General features: G+C 35.4%; 1 protein-coding gene and 1 non-coding gene across 2 annotated transcripts in view; one reads left to right on the forward strand and one right to left on the reverse strand.

The window, feature by feature from the left end:
* Positions 1 to 27,525, forward strand: part of CUNH11orf87 (chromosome unknown C11orf87 homolog) — a 237,884-nt gene that overhangs the window by 22,687 nt on the left and 187,672 nt on the right. The window lies entirely within an intron of this gene.
* Positions 23,806 to 23,876, reverse strand: LOC135274680 (small nucleolar RNA SNORD55/SNORD39). The gene has a single exon (XR_010342463.1). It is a non-coding gene; the product is annotated as a small nucleolar RNA SNORD55/SNORD39 (small nucleolar RNA).

Raw genomic sequence — 27,525 nt, forward strand, 5'->3', positions numbered from 1 at the left:
GGAAATTTTATTTTACAACAAATATAATTATAGGTCTCAAAATATTATCAATATCTTTCCATGGTATTGAATAGTCTATAATATTATTTTTATGGGGTATTATCTTTTGTCATATGCATGTACCATAATGTATTTAATTAAGTGACCACTGTTGAGGCATTCTGGCTAGAAAAGTATTTTTTTTCTATTAGAGTTTGATGCTCATTAAATTCATACTGTGGCTGTCTTTCGACAAAGTACAGATTACCCAGCATGCTCTGGTCAAGAGTTTTGGAGTATTCTCTACATGATAATTTCTAGGAGTAGAAATAAAATACTGGGTGAATAATTTGTTTCTTCAATATTGTCTCTTCCTGTAGAACTGTGGATTTGGTCAGTTTGAGGTGACTCATTTAGTCAGAATCAATTCAGTTTTCTTTAACATGTTAAATAATTAAAATAAGAATTCTGCCTGGTATGTTTATTTAAAACTTTTTAAATTAATATTGTGCTTATTAGAATTATTAAACCAGTTTAAAGTGTGATCCCTGGCTACTCCAGAGAGATAAAAATAGATTGAGTGAATGAGCTTTTGCAGACAGTATTTTGAAAATGCTTATTAGGTATTAACTTAGAACAGCATGAAATCTTAATGAAGAAGCTAACAGTCTAATTTAAAAAAAACTATACGGAGATAATTTTGGGAACCTAGAAAACAACTGAAAAGAAATGTGATTTTATTCTCAAGAGTGAACAATTATACTGTGAATTTTTAACTAACACTGGACGTGCAATAGAAGGGTGAATAAATTTGGTTTTCAGACAATAATAGAAACATGATCAGATATTATTGCATGAAATAACTTAATACTAATAAATGTTAAAACAACAATTTATGTGTGAATGTTAAAAATTATTGCTCACCGAGGGTTTTGGGTATTTTCTGGTTTAGGAGCTATCTCTGTGGTGCATCTTACTGTAGTTTTACCACTGATGTTGATGGTTATGTATGCAGAGCAGGTGACTTCCAATCCATATAGTGGACTGAACTGATGTAGGAAGTGTAGATAGCACATTCCCAACTTGTGGAGTTATTACAATGTAACAAAGTCAGAAATTCCATAGTCCAACTCAAAAGCAAAAAAAAAGAATAATAATTTTGAGGAGTTAGAAACAAAGTCAGAGAGGGTGAGAATAGGTTAAATCTGAAAAGCCCACGAGCTATTGAAATTTGCCACAGGCCTAAGCAGAGAGCCAAATAATTAATGAACTCTCATTCATAATTGTTACAAAGAGAATAAAATACCTAGGAATACAACTAACAAGGGATTTGAAGGACCTCTTAAGGAGAACTACAAACCACTGCTCAGGGGAATCAGAGAGGAAATAAACAAATGGAAAAATATTCTATGCTCATAGATAGAAAGAATCAATATCGTGAAAATGGCCATCCTGCCCAAAGTAATTTATAGATTCAATCCTATTCCCATTAAACTACCATTAACACTCTTCATAAAATTAGGAAAAAGTATTTAAAATTCATATGGAACCAAAAAAGGGCCCAAATAGCCAAGAGAACTCTAAGCAAAAAGAACAAAGCTGGAGGTATCAGACTAACCAACTTGAAACTGTACTACAAGGCTACAGAAACCAAAACAGCATGGTACTGGTACAAAAATAGACACACAGACCACTCAGAGATAAGACTGCACACCTAAAACCATCTGATCTTTGACAAACCTGACAAACTTAAGGAATAGGGAATGGATTTCCTATTTAATAAATGATGCTGGGAAAACTGGCTAGCCATAGGCAGAAAACTGAAATTGGACTCTTCCTTTACACCTTATACAAAAATTAACTCAAGATGGGTTAAAGATTTAAGTATAAAATCCAAAACCATAAAACCCCAGAAGAAAACCTAGGCAATACTATTTAAGATTAAAGGCATGGGCAAAGATTTTATGACAAAAATGCCAAAAGTAATTGCAACAAAAGCAAAAATTGACAAATGGCATCTGAATAAACTAAAGAGCTTCTGCACAGCAAAACAATCATCAGAGTGAACGGACAACCTACAAAATGGGAGAAAATTTTTGCAAACTGTCCATCTGACAAAGCTCTAATATCCAGAGTCTAGAAGGAACTTAAATTTACAAGAAAAAAAAAACTCGATTAAAAAGTGGAAAAAGGATGAGAACAGACTTCTCAAAAGAAGACATTCATATGGCCAAAAAACATATGAAAAAAAGCTCAACATCACTGATGATTAGAGAAATGCAAATGAAAACCATGATGAGATACCATCTTACATCGTCAGAATGGCAGTTACTAAAAAGTCAAGAAGCAAAAGATGCTGGTGAGGTTGCAGAGAAAAAGAAACACTTTTACACTGTTGGAAGAGGTGAAATTAATTCAACCATTGTGGAAGACGGTGTGGTGATTCCTTAAGGATGTAGAAGCAGAAATACCATTTGACCCAGCAATCCCATTACTGGGTATATACCCAAAGGAATATAACTCATTCTATTATAAAGGTACATGTATGAATATGTTCATTGCAGCACTATTCACAATAGCAAAGACATGGAATCCACCCAAATGGCTGTCAATGATAGACTGGATAAAGAAAATATGGTACATACACAACATGGAATGCTGTTCAGCCATAAGAAGGGTCAAGATCATGTCCTTTGCAGGGACATGGTGGGAGCTCAAAGTCATTATCCTCTACAAGCTAATGCAGGAACAGAAAACCAAACGTCAAATGTTCTTACTTATAAGCAGGAGCTGAATGATGAGAACACATGGACACATGGAGGGGAATGTACACTGGGGCCTGTCTGAGGGGGGTGAGGGGAGAGAGAGCATCAGGAAGAATAGATAATGGATGCTGGACTTAATACTTAGGTGATGGGTTGATCTGGCAGCAAACCACCATGGCATACGTTTACCTATGCAACAAACTGGAACATCCTGCACAAGTACCCTGGAACTTAAAAGTTGAAGAAGAAAAAAAGGTGCTATAGGTCTAAGAATCTATAGTTTTACAAATAATGGGATGGGGTACTTAGAAGTCAAGGCCAAGGCAAGGGTCCTGTGTGTCTGGAAGTGAGTCCTCTGCCTAATCTAGAAGTTGGGAAAGGCTGTATTGTCTTTTAAACAGGATCTAACCCACTTAATCCTGATAATGATTTTCTTATAAAAATTGGTTTAGTTTTATTTAGCAATGTAAGGATATTCTTTGCTTCTAAAGTTAGATTACAGAAGTTTTATTTTGTGTAAGAACAGCATATGTTTAAAACTTAAAAATTATCTCACTTAAATGCTTATTTATCAAAAGTTTGTCATTAGAATCTTCTGTTTATGATTACATGGTATTTTATATGAAACTTTACTGCATTACAGTGGATGCCAATGATTCAAAATAGTCATCTTCAATGAGTTCACAGCTACAGTAAACTATTGTAGTTATCCACACAGATTCTTTGTAATGCTTCATCAATGTTGCATTCCAGATTTTATGAGTAAACATTTATTGTTTTGCAGTTCCAGATTAGCGTGTTTTCTCAGTGTAGGTTTTTTAACATAACTTTATTGTGTTTTTCATTTTACAATTTTAGAAAATTTGCAATTCTGTTTATACCCGTAAGTAGGTGTGGGGTTTAATTAATAGATAAATCAACTATATGTCTATTACGATCTGATTATATATGTGTATATGGCTAATCTTGTATTTATGTTTTCTTAGCTGATTTTTAATGATTGCTTTATCTTGTCTAAATGAGTAGTCACGGAAATAGTCTGATTTTCACCTTGTATCTAATAATAAATATATATTTTCTTTGTGTGAGAGAAAAAAAAAATTGGTTTAGTGAAAAAAAAAAAAAAATGTCCCATGGGGTCTCCTCTGCAGCCTAGTTTGTATGGAATTCCCACAGGAAATAACTTGCTGAAAATAAGCTGTGCTAAAAACTACAAAGCACATATGAAAATAATGACAGAAAATCAGTAGACTCAGAAAATTAGAAAAATTCACATTTGTTACTGATAATAGGCTACTGTGTGGAAATGATCCTGCTTTCTAGGTGCTGATACTGAAGTTTCAATAGTTTAAATGAGCTACATCACAAAGGCACTAAATGGAGAGCCAGCGTTAAAATACAAACACCAGAGACCACACCCTTGATCACTAGCCTGTACCTATGCAACAATCTTGCATGTTCTTCACATGTACCCCAAAACCTAAAATGCAATTAAAAAAAAATTAAATTCCTTACAAACACAATAAAAGTTTGCCAGACTGAGTGTAGAGCTATCTTTAAATATAGACAATGACAGACACATTTCTGTCAATAATAATCTCTTAGTCATAGCTAAGAGAACTCGTTAGAAAAAACATAATAGTCCCCTGTCATCTGTGGTTTTGCTTTCCATGGTATCAGTTATCTGTAGGTCAACTGCAGTACAAACATATTAAATGGAAAATTCCAGAAATAAACAATTCATATGTTTTACATTGTCCACCATTCTGAGTAGTGTGAGGAAGCCTCATCATCCAGCTCTGTCCACTGGGATGTGAATCACCCTTTGTACAGTGTATCCACATTGTGCATGCTACACATTCATAAGTCACTCAAGTCGTTTGCTGCTGACAGCCAGCCATCAACATAGCCATGGCTCCGTGATCTGGGATCACTAGAAGCAGACGAGCCTCCTTATCATATATGGTCAGAAGGTCTGTAGTAGCCTAACGTTACCTCACGATGCCTATGTCATTCACCTCACTTCATGTCATCCCATGGGCATTTTATCATCTCATATCATCACAAGAAGGAGGGGTACAGTCCAAAAGATAGAGAGGGGTGACATTCACATAACTTTTATTACAGTATATTGTTATGTAATTGTTCTATTTTATTGTTGTTAATCTCTTACTGTGTCTAATTTATAAATTAAACTCTGTCATAGATACATATGTATAGAAAAAAAGCATAGTAGGCTGGGTGTGGTGGCTCACACCTGTAATCCCAGCAATTTAGGAAGCTGAGGCGGGCGGATCACTTGAAGTCAGGAGTTTGAGACTAGCCTGACCAATATGGTGAAACTCCATCTCTATTAAAAATAAAAAATTAGCTGGGTGTGGTGGTGCATGCCTGTAATCCTAGCTACTCAGGAGACTGAGGCAGGATAATTGCTTGAACCTGGGAGGCAGAGGTTGCAGTGAGCTGAGATCACACCACTGCACTCCAGCCTGGGCAACAGAGTGAGACTTCGTCTCAAAAAACAAACAAATGAAGAAACAAACAAAATGTATATTTAAGGTTCAGTATTATCTGCAGTTTCGAGGATCCACTGGAAGTCTTGAAATGTAGCCTCCGCAGATAAGGGAGACACTGTTGTTTACAGCTAAGGCCAGGTAAGTTTCTTTTCTCAACATAAGGCTCACTTCTCATTAATTTATTGCTCAATTTTTCTCTTCTAGTTTCAAACTTAGCGTGACTTACCCTTCCTAGAGGAGAAGCTTCAAAAGTTGCTTGCTCTCCTCCCTCAAGATGTGGCATGCTCTTAATGAACTCTTTGAAAACTAGAAATATATTTAAACATGTTTCAGATACATTCAAATCTAAGTGTATCTGAATTTCTCACCAGAAAAAAGGCTTTGTTTTTTTTTTCTTCTATATCTGGTAACTAACCTAAAGCTAGCTTCCATCAGTTGGTGTCTGTGTTTTTCTCAGTCTTTGAGGAAAAAGTTCCGGCTGTCAATCCTCTCTCAGATTGAACTGAATCTATGAAAGAAAATATGGTATCATGGTCTAAACTTGACTTCCCCAGATTTTCTCCAGTCAACCTTGCTTACTCCTGGCAGGCACAGTTTGCTCATTCATCCTACTCATGTTCCTCCTTTGATAATTCCTGTCTATGTCCAGCAAATGTTTCTCCTCAAATTCTGGCTTGTGAAATTCCCTGAACTGCATCCTTTTGTTGGTTAGCACAGTTGCTAGAATGTAATGCCTGGTCACATCCACTGGCACTTAGCTTATATTTCACTTTAACAATATCCTTCACCTTTTCCCTACCCTGTACTAATGCTAACTCTTTGGTTTAACTCATGTGGACTTTACAACTCTTCTGATCAGGGCAACCTTTGAACTTGTAGTTCTCTTTATCCTCATCTCAAGGAGAATAGCTCTCTGTTTCACTCAGGAGAAATATTTGCTCTCAACTGTCCCTTCTTCTCTCTCATCTTTAAGGTGTGCAAATGTTGGTCTGCTCCTAAACTGGAATTTTCTCCCTGTCTGTATTGTTAAACCATTTTGTTTCTTCTGGAAAACCTTGATATATGATTCACTCTAGGTTCCTCTGAAGGTCCACAGAATAGATAGGCTTTTCTCTGAACCTTACTCCCTATCATCTTGGGGAGGAGAAGTGGAAAAGAAGAACATTTGAGAATGGGGTATAATCCTGAAAGACTGAGCAATTACTCAGAACATAGCTACCTTGGATTGTCAAGATTAAGTTTTTCCTAGCAATTTCTGCCCTCAGTGGAACTTGGACTTAAGAACAAATGGAAAGCAGTAAAATAACACAAAGAGAGTTACTTAGGGTTTTTTCCTGTACAGGTAAGGAGTGGTATATAATTTTGGTATATATAATCTTTCATTGGTTCTTGGAAAAATTCAGTGAGAACTTATGAAGTGCCTTGCTTAGCATGTGAAACTCGAAGTTCAACAAGAGTTGATATTTCTCATTTGTAAATTGATTAGGAAGTCCTGCTATTAAAAGCCGCCTTCTGCTGATGAAAACCCAGAACGTCTTGTCTGACAGCCAGGGAAAAAATTTTCTTGGAACAACCCAGGGCTCAAAGAGGGGCAAAAATAGAAATGAGAAGAATGGAAATAGGCACCTTCCTTTTTGTAACCATTTGCAGTAGCCTGAATAAATGAAACATGTGAGTGGATGTGGATGGATTGTGAGTGGCCATTAAAGTTACTCCAGGTCACCTCAGTTTCTCAGGTTTTATGGCTCATTGCACAGCTCTTCCTCACTGCCACTTAGGTGTCAGTGAAGGGCTTTTGTGGCACTCACTTTTTGCTGCCAATTAGGAAAGGGACTTTCCCCCGATGGGTCATCCTGGTTATATAAAAATCTCTGAAATAATCCTCTGAGTCTTGTAGGAACAGGGCTGTCACAGTGTTGCCAATAGAGATTCATAGTTTTTCTTTATAGGATTTGCTCTCAAAAACACTGTTCAAGATGAAAGATAAAAGAAGATAATACCTCCTCAGTAAAGTACACTTTACTGTTCCTGGATGTCTTGTGGGTTGCATAATTAGCATTTGCGGCTATTGGTGATTTACTGTCAATGTAGATACGTCGCAAAATAAAAAAATCAAAATTAATTAGGTCAAGGGTCAGGCAGTCACTGGGGAAGGACGCTGTCAGATGAGCACTCCTTGTCACATGTTAGTGTGTCCTTCTAAGCTCTATGGAGCCTTGAACTCTGGTGATGATACCTGAATAAAACATTCTTTTAAATTCATAGGACTGATAATTAAGTGGCAGCTCTTCCCAAGGGAATGTATCTAAAATAGGCCACGGGGTTGCAATTACACTATTTCCAGTTGAGAATTTTTTTCCCACAATGATTTGAATGTATCTGAAACATTCTTAAATATCTTTCTGTTTTTTGAAAGGGGTAAATCTTGGAGTTATTCTCCCTTTGATTCTGTAATTTTAGGGTTTTAGCAGTCTAGTGATAATTTAATTCTCAATCTCAAATGAGCATTTGAAAGGATATGCTTTTAGGGTCAAGTCATAGCCTAAGAGATGTCATTTAGGTGTCCAATATTAGAGTTTTTCTCTTGACTTAAAAGATATGTTTTGGGAATAACAGATGTAACTGTTGCAACCAGGATTTTTCCAGAATTTTGGACATTGTTGCTAGTGTCGTTCCTCTCTATCAGTGTCAGTGTTCAAATTTGCATAGCAATTTCTTCTGATTTCTAAATTCGAAGATCAAATGCAATAATATTTGTAAAAGTACTTTTGAATAAGTAACATGGCATGGAAATGGAAAGTTCAGCAAACTCTGTGAGTTGGTACAAATAACTGGGGAGCTGAATCAGAAAGGGTGGCACAGATGGTGAAGGGAAGGGAACTGCCATTTGTTGGTGCTAGAAGTATACCAGGTATTTATCTCTAACAATGCCATTTCTTCTTTAAGCAATCCTTGCTGTCAATCCTAACTGCATAAATGTGCAAACTGGGACTTACTCAGTTTCAGAAACTGCAAACGGAACTGTTCTTCCAAATCCAATGCTTTTCACATGGGGTAACTTATATAGTACACATGTATCAGAATGGTCAAGGCAGAACTTTCCCAGTAGTTGTTGGGTTAGAATTCTCCTGATAGTGACTGAGCAAGCTTCCAAAAGCACAGTTTCTGAAAATTCTGGGTTCTTTAAAATGCTTTGATATCTCAATTGTTTTCCTTTGTCTATATTTTTTAAATTAAAAAGTATAAAATTCACACATCAAAAATTATGTATATATAAAGTAAAAGTGATAATAAGCATTACATGTCCACCTTTCTTTTGAGACACAGAATATTACATTTGTTTCAGACATAGAGTTAGTTAAGACATAGACTATTTCCTGTTTTTAAGGCCCTTGGATTTCCTTCTGCAATCGCAACTTCAGCATTTCTTTCAACAGGGATCCATTAACTTGAATTTTTAGTTTCTGTTTTCTCTATGGCTTTATGTTTTCATGGATATGAATTCCTACACACTATAGTTTCCAGTTTTGAATGTTTTTGAACATGAAGTCAGTAGTACACTATGAATTCTTCTGTCTGTACTTGCTTTCAGCTCACAGTATTGCTTTTGGGTTTCTTCCGTGTTAGTACATGTGGATGTAATTTATCCTTTTTCACAGTTGTGTAAAATAACATTGTATGAATAAGCCATAATTTATTTCTCCATTCCAACATTGATGTACATGTGAGTTTTTTTTTCTGTTTGAGGTTACTGTGAATAATATTGTTATGAACATTATTTACATGTTTCAAAGTCCATTTTTATATAGGAACAGAAATACAGTTTTATAGATTATGTAAATATTCAAGTTTACTGAAAATTTCTAATTTATTCAAGTGGTTATTTCAGTATATATGCCTATAAACAGAATATAAGATTCCCTTTCTCAGCATTCCCATTATGTATGTATCAGTTTGACTTGTCAATGTTATTATAGTTTATATTTCTATTTTCTGATGGCTAATGAAATAGAAAACCTTTTCATATATATATATTTTTAATTTATATTGGTTTTGTTAAGTTCCTTGTATCTTTTGCCCATTCTTTTATTGGGTTGCCTTTTTTCCTTATTCTGGAATTTTTTTTTCAGAAGCCTATTTTTTGTTTTGTTTTTAATTGACATATAATCATACATATTTGTGAAGTACAGTGTGATGTTTTTATACATGTATACATTGTATAATGATTAAATCAGGGTTATTGGCATATTCATCATCTGAAACATGATTTTTTTGTAATGAGAACATTAAAAACTTGTAACTGTTTTGACATATACAATAAATTATTGTTAACTACATCACCATGTGCAATATCATGCCAGAACTAATTTCTTAGTTCAACTCTAACAATACCAATTGGCCAACCTCTTACTGTCTCTCCTCTCCTCTACCTTCCCTGGACTCTGGTGGCCACTGTTGTACCCTCTACTTAGATGAGATCAACTTTTTCAGATTCTACACATGAGTGAGGTTATATATTTGTCCTTATTTACTTGGCTTGTTTCATTAAACATAATGTACACCAGGTTCAACTATGTTGTCTCAAATAACAGAATTTTGTTTTTTTTATGGTTGAATAGTATTCCATGGTGTATAAATACTACATTTAAAAAATTCATTCTTTTATTGATGAATTTTTCGTATCTTCAGGTTGATTTCATATCTTAGGTTGATTTCTTATATTAGGTTGATTTCATATCCTGACTTTCAGGGACAATGTTGCTATGAACGTGGAAGCTTGCTCTTCAACATACTGATTTCGTTTACTTTGAATATATACTCAGCAGTGAGATTTCAGGGTCATATGGAAGTTCTATTTTTAATTTTGGAGGGAACCTCCATACTGTTTATAATAATGACTGTATGGATTACATCTGTACCAACACTATATAAGAATTCCTCTTTCTCCACATCCTCACCAGTATTTATTATTTTTAATCTGCTTTTGATTTGCACAAATTTGTGAGGTATACATGCAATTTTGTAACGTGCATGGACTGTAGTGGCCAAGTCAGGGCTTTTAGGGTATTCATAGCCTGAATAAAATACATTGTACTCATTAACCAATATCCTTATTATTATTATTATTATACATTAAATTCTAAGATACGTGTGCAGAATGTGCAGGTTTGTTACATAGGTATACACATGCCATGGTGATTTGCTGTCATCTACATTAGATATTTCTGCTAATGGTATTCCTCCCCGACCCTGCAACAGGTCCCAGTGTGTGATGTTCCCTTCCCTGTGTCCATGTGTTCTCATTGTTCAACTCCCACTTATGAGTGAGAACATGCAGTGTTTGGTTTTCTGTTCCTGTGTTGTTTGCTGAGAGTGATGGTTTCCAGCTTCATCTATGTCCCTGCAAAGGACACAAACTCATTCTTTTTTATGGCTGTATAGTATTCCATGGTATATATGTGCCACGTTTTCCTTAGTCTATCATTGATGGACATTTGAGTTGGTTCCAAGTCTTTGCTGTTGTGAATAGTGCTGCAATAAACATACATGTGCATGTGTCTTTATAGTAGAATGATTTACAATGCTTTGGGTATATATCCAGATTGCTGGGTCAAATGGTATTTCTAGTTCTAGACCCTTGAGGAATTATTATACTGTGTTCCACAATAGTTGAACTAATTTACACTGCCAATAATGTAAAAGCATTCCTATTTCTCCACATTCTCTCCAGCATCTGTTGTTTTCTGATTTTTTAATGATCGTATTGTAACAGGCTTGAGATGGTGTCTCATCGTGATTTTGATTTGCATTTCTCTAATGATCAGTGATGATGAGCTTCTTTTCATATGTTTCTTGGCTGCATAAACGTCTTCTATTGAGAAATGTCTGTTCATATCCTTTACCCACTTTTTGATGGGGTTGTTTTTTTTCTTGTAAGTTTGTTTAAGTTCTTTGTAGATTCTAGATATTAGCCCTTTGTCAGATGGATAGATTGCAAAAATTTTCTCCCATTCTGTAGGATGTCTGTTCACTCTGATGATAGTTGCTTTTGCTGTGCAAAGACTCTTTAGTTTAATTAGATCCTATTTGCCATTGCTTTTAATGTTTTAGTCATGAAGTATTTGCCCATGTTTTTGTCTTGAACGGTATTACCTAGGTTTTCCTTTAGGACTTTTATGGTGTTAGGTCTTATGTTTAAATCTTTAATCCATCTTGAGTTAATTTTTGCATAATATGTAAGGAAGGGATCTAGTTTCAGCTGTTTGCATATGGCTAGCTAGTTTTCCCAACACCATTTATTAAATAGGGAATCCTTTCCCCATTGCTTATTTTTGTCGAGTTTGTCAAAGATCACATGGTTGTAGATGTGTGGCATTGCTTCTGAGGCCTCTGTTCTGTCCCATTGGTCTACATATCAGTTTTGGTACCAGTACTATGTTTTTTGGTTATTCTAGTCTTGTAGTATAGTTTGAAGTAAGGTAGTGTAATGCCTCCACCTTTGTTCTTTTTGCTTAGGATTGTCTTGGCTAAATGGCTCTTTTTTGGTTGCATATGAAATTTAAAGTAGTTTTTTCTAATTCTGTAAAGAAAGTAAATGGTACTTTGTTAGGGATAGTGTTGAATCTATAAATTATTTGGGCAGTATGGACATTTCACGATATTAATTATTTCTATCCATGAGCATGGAATGTTTTTCCATTTGTTTGTGTCCTCTCTTATTTCCTTGAGCAGTGGTTTGTAGTTCTCCTTGAAGAGGTCCTTCACATCCCTTGTAAGTTGTATTCCTAAGTATTTTATTCTTTTTGTAGCAATTGCAAATGAGAGTTCACACATGATTTGGCTCTCTGTTTGTCTGTTATTGATGTATAGCAATGCTTGTGATTTTTACACATGGATTTTGTATCCTGAGACTTTGCTGAAGTTGCTTATCAGCTTAAGATTTTGGGCTGAGATGATTAGGTTTTCTGAATATAGTCATGTCATCTGCAAACAGAGACAATTTGACTTCCTCTCTTCTGATTTGAATACACTTTCTTTCTTTCTCTTGCCCTGGATTGCCCTGGCCAGAACTTCCAATACTGCATTGAATAGGAGTGGTGAGAGAGGGCATCCTTGTCTTGTGCCAGTTTTCAAAGGGAATGCTTTCAGCTTTTGTCTATTCAGTGTGATATTGTCTGTGGGTTTGTCATAAATAGCTCTAATTATTTTGAGATATGTTCCATCAATATCTAGTTTATTGAGCATTTTTAGCATGCAGGGGAGCTGAATTTTATCAAAGGCTTTTTCTACCTGTATTGAGATAATCATGTGTTTTTGTCATTGGTTTTGTTTATGTGATGGATTACATTTATAGATTTGTATATGTTGAACCAGCCTTGCATCCAAGGGATAAAGCCGCCTTGATCATTGTGGATAAGCTTTTTGATGTGCTCCTGGATTAGGTTTGCCAGTATTTTATTGAAGATATTTGCATTGATGTTCATCAGGGATATTGGCCAGAAATTTTCTTTTTTTGTTGTGTCCCTGCCAGCTTTTGGTATCAGGATGATGCTGGCTTCATAAAATGAGTTAGGGAAGAGTCCCTCTTTTTCTGAAAAGTTTCATAAGGAATTGTACCAGCTCCTCTTTGTACTTCTGGTAGAATTTGGCTGTTAATCTGTCTGGTCCTGGGCTTTTTTTGGTTGGGAGACTATTAGTGCCTCAATTTCAGAACTTGTTATTGGTCTATTCAGGGATTTTACTTCTTCATAATGTAGTCTTGGGGAGGGTGTGTGTGTCCAAGAATTTATATATTTCTTCTAGATTTTCTCATTTATTTTCATAGAGGTGTGTATAGTATTCTCTGATAGTAATTTGTATTTCTGTGGGATTAGTGGTGATATCACCTTTATCATTTTTTATTGTGTCTATTTGATTCTTTATTAGTCTGGCTAGTGTTCTATCTATTTTGTTAATCTTTTCGAAAAATCACCTCCTGGATTTACTGATTTTTTGGAAGAGTTTTTCATGTCTCTATCTCCTTCAGTTCTTCTCTGATCTTAGTTATTTCTTGTCTTCTGCTAGCTTTTGAATTTGTTTATTCTTGCTTCTCTAGTGTCTTTAATAGTCATGTTAGAGTGTTGATTTTAGATCTTTTCTGTCTTCTTCTATGGGCACTTAGTGCTATAAATTTCCCTCTAAACACTGCTTTAGCTGTGTCCCAGAGATTCTGGTACATTGTGTCTTTGTTCTCCTTGGTTTCAAAAAACTTATTTATTTCTGCCTTAATATCGTTATTTGCTCAGTAGTCACTGAAAAGCAGATTGTTAAGTTTCCATGTAGTTGTGCGGTTTTGAGTGAGTTTTTTAAATTCTAAGTTCTAGTTTGATTGCACTGCGGTCTGAGATACTGTTATGATTTCCATTCTTTTACATTTGCTGAGGTAAAAATACATTTACTTCCAATTATGTGGTCAATTTTAGAGTAAGTGCAATGTGGTGGTGAGAAAAACGTATATTCTATTGATTTGGAGTGGAGAGTTCTGTAGATGTCTGTTAGGTTTGCCTGGTCCAGAGCTGAGTTCCAGTCCTGAATATTCTTGTTAAATTTTCTGTTTCATTGATCTAATATTGATAGTGGGGTATTAAATTCTTCCACTATTCTTTTGGGAGTCTAAGTCTCTCTGTAGGTCTCCAAGAACTTGCTTTGTTAATCTGGATGCTCCTGTATTGGGTACATATATATTTAAGACAGTTAGCTCTTCTTGTTGCATTGATCCTTTTGCCATTATGTAATGCCCTTCTTTGCTTTTTTGATCTTTGTTGGTTTAAAGTCTGTTTTATCAGAGACTAGGATTTCAACCCCTGCTTTTTTTTTTTTAATTTCTTTCCATTTGGTTGGTAAATATTTTTCCATTCCTTTATTTTGAGCCTATGTGTTTCTTTGCATGTGAGATGGGTCTCCTGAATATAGTACATCTATGGATCTTGACTCTATCCAACTTGCCAGTCTGTGTCCTTTAATTGGGGCATTCAGCCCATTTATATTTAAGGTAATAGTATTATGTGTGAATATGTTCCAGTCATTATGATGCCAGCTGGTTATTTTGCCCATTAGTGGATGCAGTTTCTTCATAGTGTCAGTGGTCTTTACAATTTGGTATGTGTTTGCAGTGGCTGGTACCAGTTTTTCATTTCCATATTTAGTGTTTCCTTCAGGAGCTCTTGTAAGGCAGGCCTGGTGGTAACAAAAGCTCTCAGGATTTGCTTGTCTGTAAAGAATTTTATTTTTCCTTTGCTTATGAAACTTAGTTTGGTTGGATATGAAATTCTGGGTTGAAAATTGTTTTCTTTACAAATGTGGAATATTGGCCCCTACCCTCTTCTGGTTTGTAGGGTTTGTGCAGTGAGATCACTGTTAGTCTTATGGGCTTCCCTTTGTGGGTAACCCAACCTTTGTCTCTGGATGCCTTTAACATTTTTCCTTCATTTCAACTTTGGTGAATCTGATGATTGTCTTGGGGTTGTCTTCTCGAGGAGTATCTTTGTGGTGGTCTCTGTATTTCTTGAATTTGAATTTTGGCTTGTCTTGCTAGGTTGGGGAAGTTTTCCTGGATAATATCTTAAAGAGTGTTTTCCAACTTGGTTCCTTTCTCCTTGTCACTTTCAGGTACACCAATCAAACATAGGTTTGGTCTTTTCACATAGTCTCATATTTCTTGGAGGTTTTGTTTATTCCTTTTCATTCTTTTTTCTCTAATCTTGTCTTCCAACTTTGTTTCATTAAGTTTACTTCAATCTCTGATATCCTTTCTTTCAGTGGATTGATTCAGCTATTAATATTTGTGTATGCTCCTTGAAGGTGTTGTGCTGTTTTTCTGCTCCATCAGATCATTTGTTTTCTACTCTAACCTGGTTATTCTAGTTAGTAATTCCTCTAATCTTTCTTCAAGTTCTTAGCTTCCTTGCATTGGGTTAGAACATGGTCCTTTAGCTTGGAAGATTTTGTTATTACCCACTTTCTAAAACCTCCTTCGTCAATTCATCAAACACATTCTCCATCTAGTTTTGTTTCCTTGCTGGCGAGGAGTTTTGATCCTTTGTAGGAGAAGAGGCATCCTGGTTTTTGGAATTTTCAGCCTTTTGTGCTCCTCATCCTCATGGATTTATTGACCTTTTGTCTTTGATGTCAGTGACTTTCGAATGGGGTTTCTGTGTGGCCATCCTTTTTGTTGATGTTGATGATATTCCTTTCTGTTTGTTAGTTTTCCTTCAGTTAGAACCCTCTGCTACAGGTCTTCTGGAGTTTGCTGGAGTTCCATTCCAGACCCCATTTGCCTGGGTATCACCAACAGAGGCTGCAGAACAGCAAAGATTGCTGCCTGCTCCTTCCTCTGGAAGATTTGTTCCAGAGAGGCACCTGCCAGATGCCAGCCAGAACTATCCTGTATGTGGTGTCTGTCGACCCCTGTTGGGACATGTCTCCCAATCAGGAGGCATGGGGGTCAGAGACCCATTTGAGGAGTTATTCTGTCCCTTAGCAGAGCTTAAGCACTGTGCTTGGAGATTCACTGCTCTCTTCAGAGCTGGCAGGCAGGAATGTTTAAGTCTGCTGAAGCTGTGCCCACAGCTGCCCCTTTTCCCAGGTGCTCTGTCTCAGGGTGGTGGTAGTTTTATCTATAATCCCCTGATGGGGGTTACTGTCTTTTTTTCCACAGATGCCCTGCCCAGAGAGGAGGAATCTAGAGAGACAATGTGGATACAGTGGCTTTGCCAAGCTGCAGTGGGCTCCACACAGTCCAGATTTCCCAGAGGTTTTGTTTACACTGACAGGGGAAACCACCTACTCAAGACTCAGTAATGGTGGATGCCCCTTCCCCCACCAAGCTTGAGCATCCCAGGTCGACTTCAGACTACTGTGCTGGCAGCAAGAATTTCAAACCAATGCATTTTAGCTTGCTGGGCTCTGCAGGAGTGGGATCTGCTAAGCTAGACCACTTGACTCCCTGGCTTCAGCCTCCTTTCCAGAGGAGTGAATGGTTCTGTCTCACTAGTGTTCCAAATGCTACTGGGGTATGAAAAAAACTCCTGCAGCTAGCTCAGTGTTGCCTGAATGCCTACTCAGTTTTGTGCTTGAGACTCAGGGCCCTGGTGGCATATTCACCTGAGGGTATCTCCTGGTCTGCAGATTGTGAAGACTAAGGGAGAAGTGTAGTGTCTGTGCCAGAATGCACTGTTCCTCACAGCATAGTCCCTTACAGCTTCCCTTGGCTAATGGGGAGAGTTTCCCAACCCCTTGTGCTTCCTGGGTGAGGCAACACCTCACCCTGCTTCAACTCACCCTCTGTGGGCTACACCCACTGGCTAACCAGTCCCAATAAAATGAGCCAGGTACCTCTGTTGGAAATGCACAAAGCATCCATCTTTTGTATTGATCTCACTTGGAACTATAAATTGAAGCTGTTCCTGTTCAACTGTCTTGCCAGCCACCCCCACCAATATCTTTTTGTTAGTAACTGGGATGAGGTCATATCTCCCTGTGGTTTTGGTTTGCATTTTTCGTTCTCTCTCTGTCTCTCCTTTTTTTTTTCTTTTTGAGATGGAGTCTTCCTCTGTTGCCCAGGCTGGAGTGCAGTACATGATCTCAGCGCATTGTAGCCTCCCCCTCCCAGGATGAAGCAATTCTCTTGCCTTAGTCTCCTAAGCCGCTGCAATTGCAGGCACCTGCCACCATGCCTGACTAATTTTGTATTTTTTTTTTTTTCTTTTTAGTAGAGATGGGGTTTCACCATGTTGGTCAGACTGGTCTTGAACTCCTGACCTCAGGTGATCCACCCGCCTTGGCCTCCCAAAGTGTGGAGATTACAGACATGAGCAACTGTGCCTGGCCTGCATTTTTTAATTCATCAGTTATGTTGAACAATTTTTTTATATTCCTGTGGTCATTTGTATGTCTTCCTTTGATAAATATCTATGCGGTTCTATTGCTCATTTTTAAAATTGGATTGTTTTTGAGTTGAGTTCTTTATATATTGTGGATATTAACCCCTTGTTAAATGCATAGTTTGCAAATATTTCCTCTCATTCTGTAGGTGATATCTTTGCTCTGATGATTGTTACCTTGCTATGCGGAAGCTTTTTAGTTTGATGTCATCCAATTTTTCTATTTTTGCTTTTGTTGCTGTGCTTTTAAGGTATTATCCAAAAAATTCTTACTTAGACTAGTTTTGTGAAGAATTTTCTGTATGTTTTCTTCTAGTAGTTTAATAGTTTTGCCTCTTACATTTAAGTCTTTAATCCATCTTGACTCAATTTTTGTATATGTTGAGAGATAGGGGTCTAGTTTCATTATTGTGCATGTGATTATCCAGTTTTCCCAGCACGAGTTATCGAAAAGACTGTCCTTTTCCTAATGTGTGTTCTTGGTGCCTTTGCCAAAAATGAGTTGACTGTAGATATGTGGATTTATTTCTGGATTTTCTATTATGTTCTATTGGTTTATGTGTCTATTTCTATGAGAGTACCATGCCATTTTAGTTACCATACCAATATAGTATATTTTGAAGTCAGGTAGTATGATGCCTCCTGCTGTGTTCTTTTTGCTCTGTGTTGCATTGGCTATTCATGTTCTTTTGTTGTTTTGTACAAGTCTTAGAATTTTTTTTCCATTTCTGTGAAGAATATCATTGGTATTTTGATAGAGATTGCATTGAATGTATATTGCTTTGGGTAGCATGGATATTTTAACAATATTAATTCTTCCAATCCATAAACTTGGAATATTCTGGACACTAATCTTTTGTTGGTCATACATGTACAAATATCTTCCTTGAATCTAAGGTTTGCCTTGATGTTTAATACATCATTTGGTAAACACATGTATATGATTTTAATGTAGACAGACTTTATTTATATATTTTTGTGACGGAGTTTTGTTCTTGTTACCCAGGTTGAAGTACAGTGGCACAATCTTGGCTCACTGCAACCTCTTTCTCCTGGGTTCAAGTAATTCTCCTGCCTCAGCCTCCTGAGTAGCTGAGATCACAGGTGCCTGCCACCATGCCAGGCTCATTTTTTGTATTTTTAGTAGAGATCGGTTTTCACCATGTTGAGCAGGCTGGTCTCAAATTCCTGACCTCAGGTAAGTTATCCACCTCGGTCTTCCAAAGTACTAGGATTACAGCTGTGTGCCTCCACGCCTGGCCTAGAATTAATTTTTTTATTTATGTTTGATACATTTTTCTGTCTTGTTGAAGAAATCTTCAATACTTAATGAGATATAAAGTTAAAAAATTGTATGTTTTTTCCTAAAAGTTTTACTTTAAGTCTTTATTTTATACTGAATTTACTTAATTTTTGTCTATTTTAAATAACTAATCTGGATTATTTTCCTATGAATATTTCATTTCCCATGTTGACAATGGTGAAGGCATTTGATCCATTATCCTGTGTGTGAACAATATATTCTCCCCCATGTAGAAGGCTTTAGAATCATCTTTTTGTTTTCAGTTTTCTGATATATCATAATAATATGTCTTAATTTGGGTTTATTTTTACTTATATTTTTGAACATTTAAAAGGACACTTTTGATTTGGGATATCATGTTTACTGTTTTTAGATTTTTTTTTCTTGTATTATTCTGTGATTCTTTTTTTTAAGTATCTGTTGATAAGATGTGAGACCTACTGGACTTGTCCTCTAATTTTCTTATATCATTTCTCCTATTTTCAATTTCTCTTTATGCTCTAGATGCTGGAAGACTTGTTAAAACTTTATCTTTCAACTTCTCTATTAAGTTTTTAATTTATGCTATTATAACTTTAATAGCCAATGCTATTTTCCTGTTCTTGATTTTTTTTTATATTATCCTATTTTTATTTCATAGATGCCACATTTTCTCATTGTTGTAAGGATTTCATGATACTTTTTTTAAAAAACATTTCTTTTCTCAATACAGTCTCTGTTTTGTTCAAATTATGTATTTTTTCTGTTTGCTTTGGCCTCTGAAGATGACCAGAAACTCTTATTCTCTCTCTCTGTTTGTATGTGTGTGTGCGTGCATGTAGCAGTGTTGTTAATGAATTTAATTGAAAGGGTGGGATTTTGTGATTACAGGAAATTTATTATTTGATTTGGAGAGAAGTGACATATTTGAAATTTTAAGTTTTTCAGATTAATAAGATTTATTTTTTATTTTATTTTTCTTTTAAGATATAACTCAATATTAGGGTTCAGAATTTTCCTTAAAGAGATATTTCACCTTCTTTAAAAATGTATTTCTTTTAACAGATTTTTTATCCTCATAATTAGCATATTAAAATTTTTGTTTTCTAAATTTTTGTTGCTGGAACATAGAAATAGAATTGATTTTGTATATTGACTTTGCATTCAGGATACTTGCTAAGCTCTCTTACTTTAATAACTTATTTATGGATTTATTTAGGTTTCCTGCATACACAATCATATCTTCTGAAATGTTATCTTGCTTCCTTTTGTAATTCTTTCTTTTATTTCTTTTTTATTACCATGTTGCTGAGAACTCCCTGTGCAATATTGAATAGAACATTCTTTACTAGTTTCTAATCTCAATGGCAAATTATCAAGGTTTTACCTTTTATGATGCCTGTTGCACATTTGTTGCACATAAATATTATTAGATTGTAGACTTTTTTCATATTTGCTAAGAATTTCTATGAGAAATGAGTATTTAATTTTTTGGATGCTTTTTTTTTGCATTTACTGAGATAAGCATATAATTTCTTCCTTTTATTTGCTAATATTATGACTTGTGTTGATTAATTTCTAAGATTCCTTTGTTAAATCCAACTTAATCATGATATGTTATCACTTATGTATCTTTTGGGATTTAGTTTCTTAATATTTCACTTAGAATTTTTGCCCAGATATGTGCACAATTTCTCAGGCATTCTCTTATCCCTCTTTCTTCTTTTGATTCATTCTTTTCATTGATTTTTTTTTTTCCTTTCTCCCCTTTTCCTTCTCTATTTGGCATCACTTATGGTTCCATATATATTTTAGAATTTTTGTCTATTTATGTTAAATGTGCCATTGGGATTTTGAAAGGGATTCCATTAAATGTATCGATTGCTTTGGGTGGTATGTACATATTAACAATACTAATTATTCCAATGCACGAACGTGAAAGATAATTTTTATTAATGGTATTGCTGTAACTTCTTTCATCAGTATTGTATAGTCTTCAGTGTACAAGTCTTTCAGCTCCTTTGTTAAATTTATGCATAAGTATTTTATTTTCCTTAACTTTTTTTTTGGACAATTCATTGTTAATGTATAGAAACACTACTGATTTTTGTATGTTGATTTTGTGGGAATACTGGCCTTATTTCTAATCTTAGAGGGAAAATTTTTGGTTTTTCATGGTTTAGTAGGCTATAGTCATGGGATTTTCATACAGGGCTTTTATTCTCTTGAAGTAAATTTCTTGTATACTTTATTGAGAATTTAAAACATAAAATGGTGTTTATTTTTGTAAAATATTTTTTTCTGCATCTGTGGAGATGATCATGTGGTTTTATAATTCTTTTTTATGTTAATATGGAATACAACATTGATTGATTTGTGTATATTAAACATTCTTGCAACCCAAGAAGAAATCCGACTTGCTTATGATGTATGACTCCTTTAATGTGCTTTTAAATTCGATTTGCTAGTTTTTTTTCTTGTGGTGTCTTTGGCTTTGGTATCAGGGTGATGATGACTCATAAAATGAGTTTGAAAGTATTCTTTTAATCTCAATTTTTGGAATAAGTTGAGAATTGGTATCAGTTTTTCTTTAAATATTTGTCAGAAGTCACCAGTGAAGCCATGAGTTTTTCTTTTTGAAAGGTTTATATTACTGATTCAGTTTTCTTATTTGTTTTTGGTCTTAGAAACTTTTCATTTCTTTTTGCTCCAGTCTTGGAAAGTTGTATGTTTCTAGGAGTTTATCCATCTCTTCTAGGTTACCCAGTTTGTTAACTTAATAGTCCCTTGTGATTAATGGTTGTTCATAATATTCTCTTATGATTTAAAAAATTTCTGTCGTACCAGTTGTAATACCTCCTCTTTGATTTCTGATTTATTTGAGTCTTCTTTCCTTTTTTCTTAGCCTAAGGATTTTGCATTTTAAAAATCTTTTCAAAGGACTGATTCAATTTCCTTTTTTCTGTTGTCTTTCTGTTCTCTATTTCATTGATTTCTGGTCTAATCTTTATTAATGTCTTTTTTTTACTAACTTTGGGCATAGCTTGTTTTGCTTTTTCTAGTGTCTTGAGGTATAATGTTAGATTGTTGGAGATTTTTCTTTTACAATAGCTATAAACTTTCTCACTACAAACTTCTCTTTTAGTACTGCTTTTACTGAATCTCGTAAGTTCTGGTGTGTTGTACTTTTGTTTTTAAAGATATCAGATATTTTATTTGTTTCCTTTTTAAACCCATTGATTGTTGAAGAATGTTTGTTTAATTGCCAAGTATTTGTGAATTTGTCTATTCCTTTTGTTACTGATTTTTAGTTTCGTTCCCTTATAGTCAGAAAAGATACTTCCTTCTTAAATTTGATAAGACTTTTCTTTTTTAAACTAGCATGTGATTTATTCAGGAGAATATTTGTGTGTGCTTGGGAAAAATGTGTATTCTGCTGCATTTGGGTGGAATATTCTGTACATGTCTGTTTGATTTTAACTACAATATTTTAAAGTCTGCTGTTTCTTGTTAATTTTGTGTTTGAGTTTATTGCATATGTGGTATTGAGATCTATGATTACTTTATTGCTGTCTTTTTCCTCTTTAAATCTGTCAGTGTTTGCTTTATTTTATTTAGATGCTTCAGTGTTGGATTCATACATATTTATACTTACAATATCTTCCCATGGAATTTACCTTTATTTTAAAATTAGGTAATGACATTATTTGTCTCTTGTGACAGTTTTTAACTTAAAGTTTAATTTTTTTCTAACATAAGTATCACCATCTCTGATCTCTATTGATAACCATTTGCAAGAAATGTCTTTTTTTGTTCCTTCATTTTCAGCTAATTGTGTGTCCCTAAATCTAAAGTGGGTCCTTGTAGATGGCATAGATTTTGATCCTGTTTTAAAAACTTACGTATCCTGTTTTTTGATTGGTGAGTTCAATTCATTTACATTTAAAATAGTTATTAACAGGTAAGGACTTACTGCCATTTTGTTAATTTCTTTCTGTCTGATTTGTAGTTCTTCAGTTTGTCTCTTTCTTTATTGCTAGCTTCTTTGTAATTCAATTTTTTTGTAGTGATGCATTTTGATTTTTAAAAATTTTTTTGAATTGGCTACAGTTTCTTTCTTTGTGGTTACCATGAAACTTGCATACAACTTCTTATTCTTGTAATAGTCTGTTTTGAATTGATAGCAACTTCAATTGTATAGAAAAACTCTACACTTTATTCCCCCCTCAAGACTTTATGTTATTGATATCAGAATTTTATCCTTTTATGTGGCGTATCAATTAAACAATTTTGTGGTTATAGTTATAATACCATTGTCTTTTTTTTTTTTTTTAGTGGAGTCTTGTTCTGTCACCCAGGCTGGAATGCAGTGGCATGATCTCGGCTCACTGCATCCTCCACCTCCCAGATTCGAACAATTCTCCTGTCTCAGCCTCCCAAGTACTTGGGACTACAGGTGTTTGCCACCACACCCAGCTAATTTTTTTATTTTTAGTAGAGACAGGGTTTCACCATATTGATTAGGCTGGTCTTGAATTCCTGACCTCAGTGATCCACCCACCTTGGCCTACCAAAGTGCTGGGATTACAAGCATGAGCCACTGCATTTAGCCACCGTTGTCTTTCAACTTTTATACTGTGGTAAAAGTGACTTATGCACCATCATTACAGTGTTACATTATTTAGTATTTGTTTATATGTTTGCCTTTATCAGTGAGATTTATACTGTTATATTGGTTCATGTTACATTTTAGCATTCTTTTGTTTTTGAACTCTATTTGCTCCCTTTGAAAATTCTTGTCACAATGGTCTAGTGGTGACAAACTATCAGTTTTTGTTTATCTAAGAAACACTTTATCTTTCCTTCATTTTAAAAGGACTGTTTTGTCAGATATACTATTCTTGGTTAGCAGGTTTTTTGTTTTTTTGTTTTTTTTCTTTCCTTTCTGCACTTTGAATCTTGTAGGCCTATGAGATTTCTGCTAAGAAATCTGATAGTTTTATGGAGATTTTCTTGTATGTGATCAGCTTTTCTCTTGATGCTTTCATAATTATCTCTTTGAGTTTGCCTTTTGATAATTTAATTTTAACATTTCTCAGTATAGACCTCTTTAGGTGCCACCTATTTGGATTCTTTGGGTTCCATGAATTTACATGTCCTGTTCCCTCCTGAGATTTTGGAAGTTTTAGCCATTATTTCTTCTTTCTTTCTTCCTTCTCTTTATCTTCTTTCTCCTTCTCCTCCTCCTCCTTCCCCTCTTCCTCCTCCTTCTCCTGCTGCTCTTCTTACTCCTTTTCCTCTACTTCCTCTTTCTCTTCTTTTTCTTATTCACATTCTTTCATCTCACACTCAGATCTCCAAGGTTGGCTGTCTTCCCCAAGTCTGCAGCATTACCAGTGAATCATCATACATGCATTATTTCTTTAAATGAGCTTTCTATCCCTTTCTTTTTCCCTTCTCCTCCTAGAACTTCCATTAATGCATATATTATTTTGCTAAGTGGTGGCTCATAAATACTATAAGGTTATCTTCATTCTTAAAAACATTTTCTTTGGTTCCTTGGAATGGGTAATTACTTGTCGTTGAGCTAGCTGATTCTTTCTTCTGCTGATCGTGTCTGATGTACAAGTTCTCTATTAAGTTTTTCAGCTGAACCATTGTGTTATTCAGCTCTAGGATTTCTCTTTGGTTCTTTTTTATGGTTTGTATATCTGTTGAGCATCTCTTCCCCCTGCCATGTATTGTCACCTGCTTTTGTTTAGTTGTTTATAATTGTTCTCTTTTAGCTCATGGAGTGTTCTTGAGATAATTTGAATAATTTGTCAGGCAATTCATGGTTCTCTATTTGTTTAAAGTTGGTAACTGGAATTTCATTTTGATCCTTTGGGTAGTATCTTATTTCCCTGATTCTTTGTAAATTTTGTAGCCTTGCTTTAGTATCTGTGCATTTGAAGAAGTAATCACCTCTTTTAGTTTTACACACTGGCTTCAAGGAAAGCACTTTGTCAGTCAGCCCAACCAACATTTCTGAGTGGGCTGGCTAGAATGGTCTGAGTAGGCTTTCTGCTGGAGTCTGTGGGTGGGTGGACCATTGTCAAGGTACATAGGTGAACTGACTTGGTGCCAGGGTCTATATAAGTGGGCCTGGTGCTTGAGTTGGCAGAGGCAGGCCTGATGCCAGAGGTCTGTGGGTTAGGCTTGTTGCCAGGGTCTGTGACAAAAGGCCTCATGCCAGGTTCCATGGAGGTATCAGAAACTCACTTATTTGTTTTCCTCATGAGAGTAGTCACAGGCCAAGAGGATTACTATCAGCACTGCACTGTACAGTGTAATAACCTCTTTATTAGATTGTGGAGCTTGTGTAAAGGTATTTTTGTCAGTGGATGGTTGTTAAATTGGTGTTTCTGTGTGGAGATGAGAACTTGAGACTCCTAATACACTATCTAGCAGATGCCACCAATTCAACACTTTTAATTATATATATATGTGTGTGTATGTGTGTGTGTGTGTGTATATATATATAATTAAAAGTGTTATATATATATATATAATATATATATATACACACACACATTGTGTTCAGTAGAAGCATTAATACACATAACCTGATATTCCTAGAACAAAATACATTTAAAATGTGCTTTTAACGTTTTAACTGATTTTTATTGTTTTGTAGCCGGAAGTTCTTTTTTTTACATTTTCTTCTGTATTGCCTAAAGAGAAAGTATCCACTTTTTAAAAACTCTTTTACTGAATACAGAGCTCTACAAATACTTTCTACAAATATGATTGTTTAAAAGCACAAGTGACCACCTTATGTCAATGTGAAGAGCTGTATCTGATTGTCAATTCACTCTTTAGTGTTTTTTTAGCAAAATATATGGGGACCTTAAAATTTCCTTTTATGTTCTTGACCCTTATGCCACACTGGGTTACATACCTCTGGGTGATATAATTGAGGTCATATTTGTACTACATAAAACATATTTCCCAAATGTAACTCATGAAAGGAATTAGAATGAAAATGAGCCCAGTTAGACATGGTTACAAGTGAATATTGACAGGAAGGCAGCCAAGGAACTTTCTCATTCATAGGCTGAACCTGTCTTTTCATGGCCTTGGACCTGTGCTTTGCTGTGCTCAGCCATGGGGCTATGGGCTGTCTGTTCTTGACTGTTGTCTCTGTCACTAGGAATACAGTGATTCTGGCTTATTTTGGTGTTTTAAATCTGTTTTCTGCCCAGTGTTCACTATCTTGCCATTTTACATGTACACATTCATGTGTCTAATAAGTAATAGTAAATATTTGCTTTGTTTTGAAGGATAATGCTCTTTGAAGTGAAGTTGACCTATGGATACTATTTTTAATGAAGAAATAAATGTATACCATTAGTATTCCAGTATTATACATCCAAAGAGACTTCTTAGGTTGGTTTCTGAAGCCCCTTCTGATAGAACCTCTTATTTTGATTCTGCCTCTTGACAAGAAGCACTAACAAAATTTTCAATTACTTGAGCCTAAATTTTATTTTTGTTTCTATCCACTTACTATCCAGGGACAAAATAATGTTTTTGTGAGTACATACACTTAAATTTGGAACTACTTTCAAATCAGACAATATTGTACAGACAATTAGTTTCTGAAAGCTCCGTTGGTTTATACCTCTGGATCTTTAGCCATCCTTCTCTCTTCCCCTTTTTCTGTCTGGCCAGTTTTTTCTTATCCTTCACAACCTCTCTAGGAAGCCTTGCTTGACTTTCTAATCTGGAGAAGCTTGTGCAACTCTGTTTCTCTTTTTCATCTGTCACATGTTCTGCCATGATGTAGCTAACGGGCATGAAACTCAGGGCTGTATTACTTGGGCTCAAATCTAGGATCCTCTAGTGGCAAGCCTTGTGACTACACACAAATTCTTTAATGTCTTCATGTCTCAGTATCCTTTTCTATAAGACAGGCTAGTAACTTCATCCAAAGATTGGGTGAAGATTCTATTAGATGATAATGGTACATAGAAAACAATACAGTTTGGACATAATAGGAACTGAGTAGTTGCGTGCTGTGATTTTTTGAAGCTGTTAGAACATTGCGTTAGACCATTGGCTACCTTTCTTTCTTCCATCTCCTGCTTTTTTTTTCTAAATTGTACTTTAAGTTCTGGGGTATATGTGCAGAACATGCAGGTTTGTTGCATAGGTATACACATGCCATGGTGGTTGGCTGCGTCTATCACCCCGTCATCTACATTAGGTATTTCTCCTAATGCTATCCCTCTCCTAGCCCCTGACCCACAACAGGTCCCAGTGTGTAATGTCCCCCTCCCTGTGTTCATGTGTTCTCATTGTTCAGCTCCCACTTATGAGTGAGAACAGGTGGTGTTTGGTTTTCTGTTCTTGTGTTAGTTTGATGACAATAATGGTTTCCAGATTGATCCATGTCCTTGCAATGGACATGAACTCATTTTTAATGGCTGCATAGTATTCCATGCTGTATATGTGCTATATTTTCTTTATCCAGTCTTTATACATTGATGGGCATTTGGGTTGGTTTGAAGTCTTTGCTATTGTGAATAGTGCCACAATAAACGTACATGTGCATGTATCTTTATAATAGAATGATTTATAATTCTTTGGGTATATATCCAGTGATGGGATTGCTGGGTCAAATGTCATTTCTAGTTCTAGATTCTTGAGGAATCAACACACTGTCTTCTGCAGTGGTTGAACTAATTTACACTCCCACTAACAGTGTAAAAGCATTCATATTTCTCCAGCATCTGTTGTCTCCTGACTTTTTAATGATCACCATTCTAAGTGGTATGAGATGGTATTTCAATGTGGTTTTTATTTGCATTTCTCAATGACCATTAATGATGAGCTTTTTTTCATATGTTTATTGGCTGCATAAATGTCTCCTTTTAAGAAGTATCTGTTCATATCCTTTGCCCACTTTTTGATGGAGTTGCTTTATTTCCTGTAAATTTGTTAAACTTCTTTGTAGATTCTTTGTCAGATGGGTAGACTGCAAAATGTTTCTCCCATTGTGTAGGTTTCCTATTCACTCT

This window comes from Aotus nancymaae, unplaced genomic scaffold (assembly GCF_030222135.1).
Source record: "Aotus nancymaae isolate 86718 unplaced genomic scaffold, 86718_ANA_hifiasm-v0.15.2.pri h1tg000012l, whole genome shotgun sequence".
Classification (NCBI taxonomy): Eukaryota; Metazoa; Chordata; class Mammalia; order Primates; family Aotidae; genus Aotus; species Aotus nancymaae.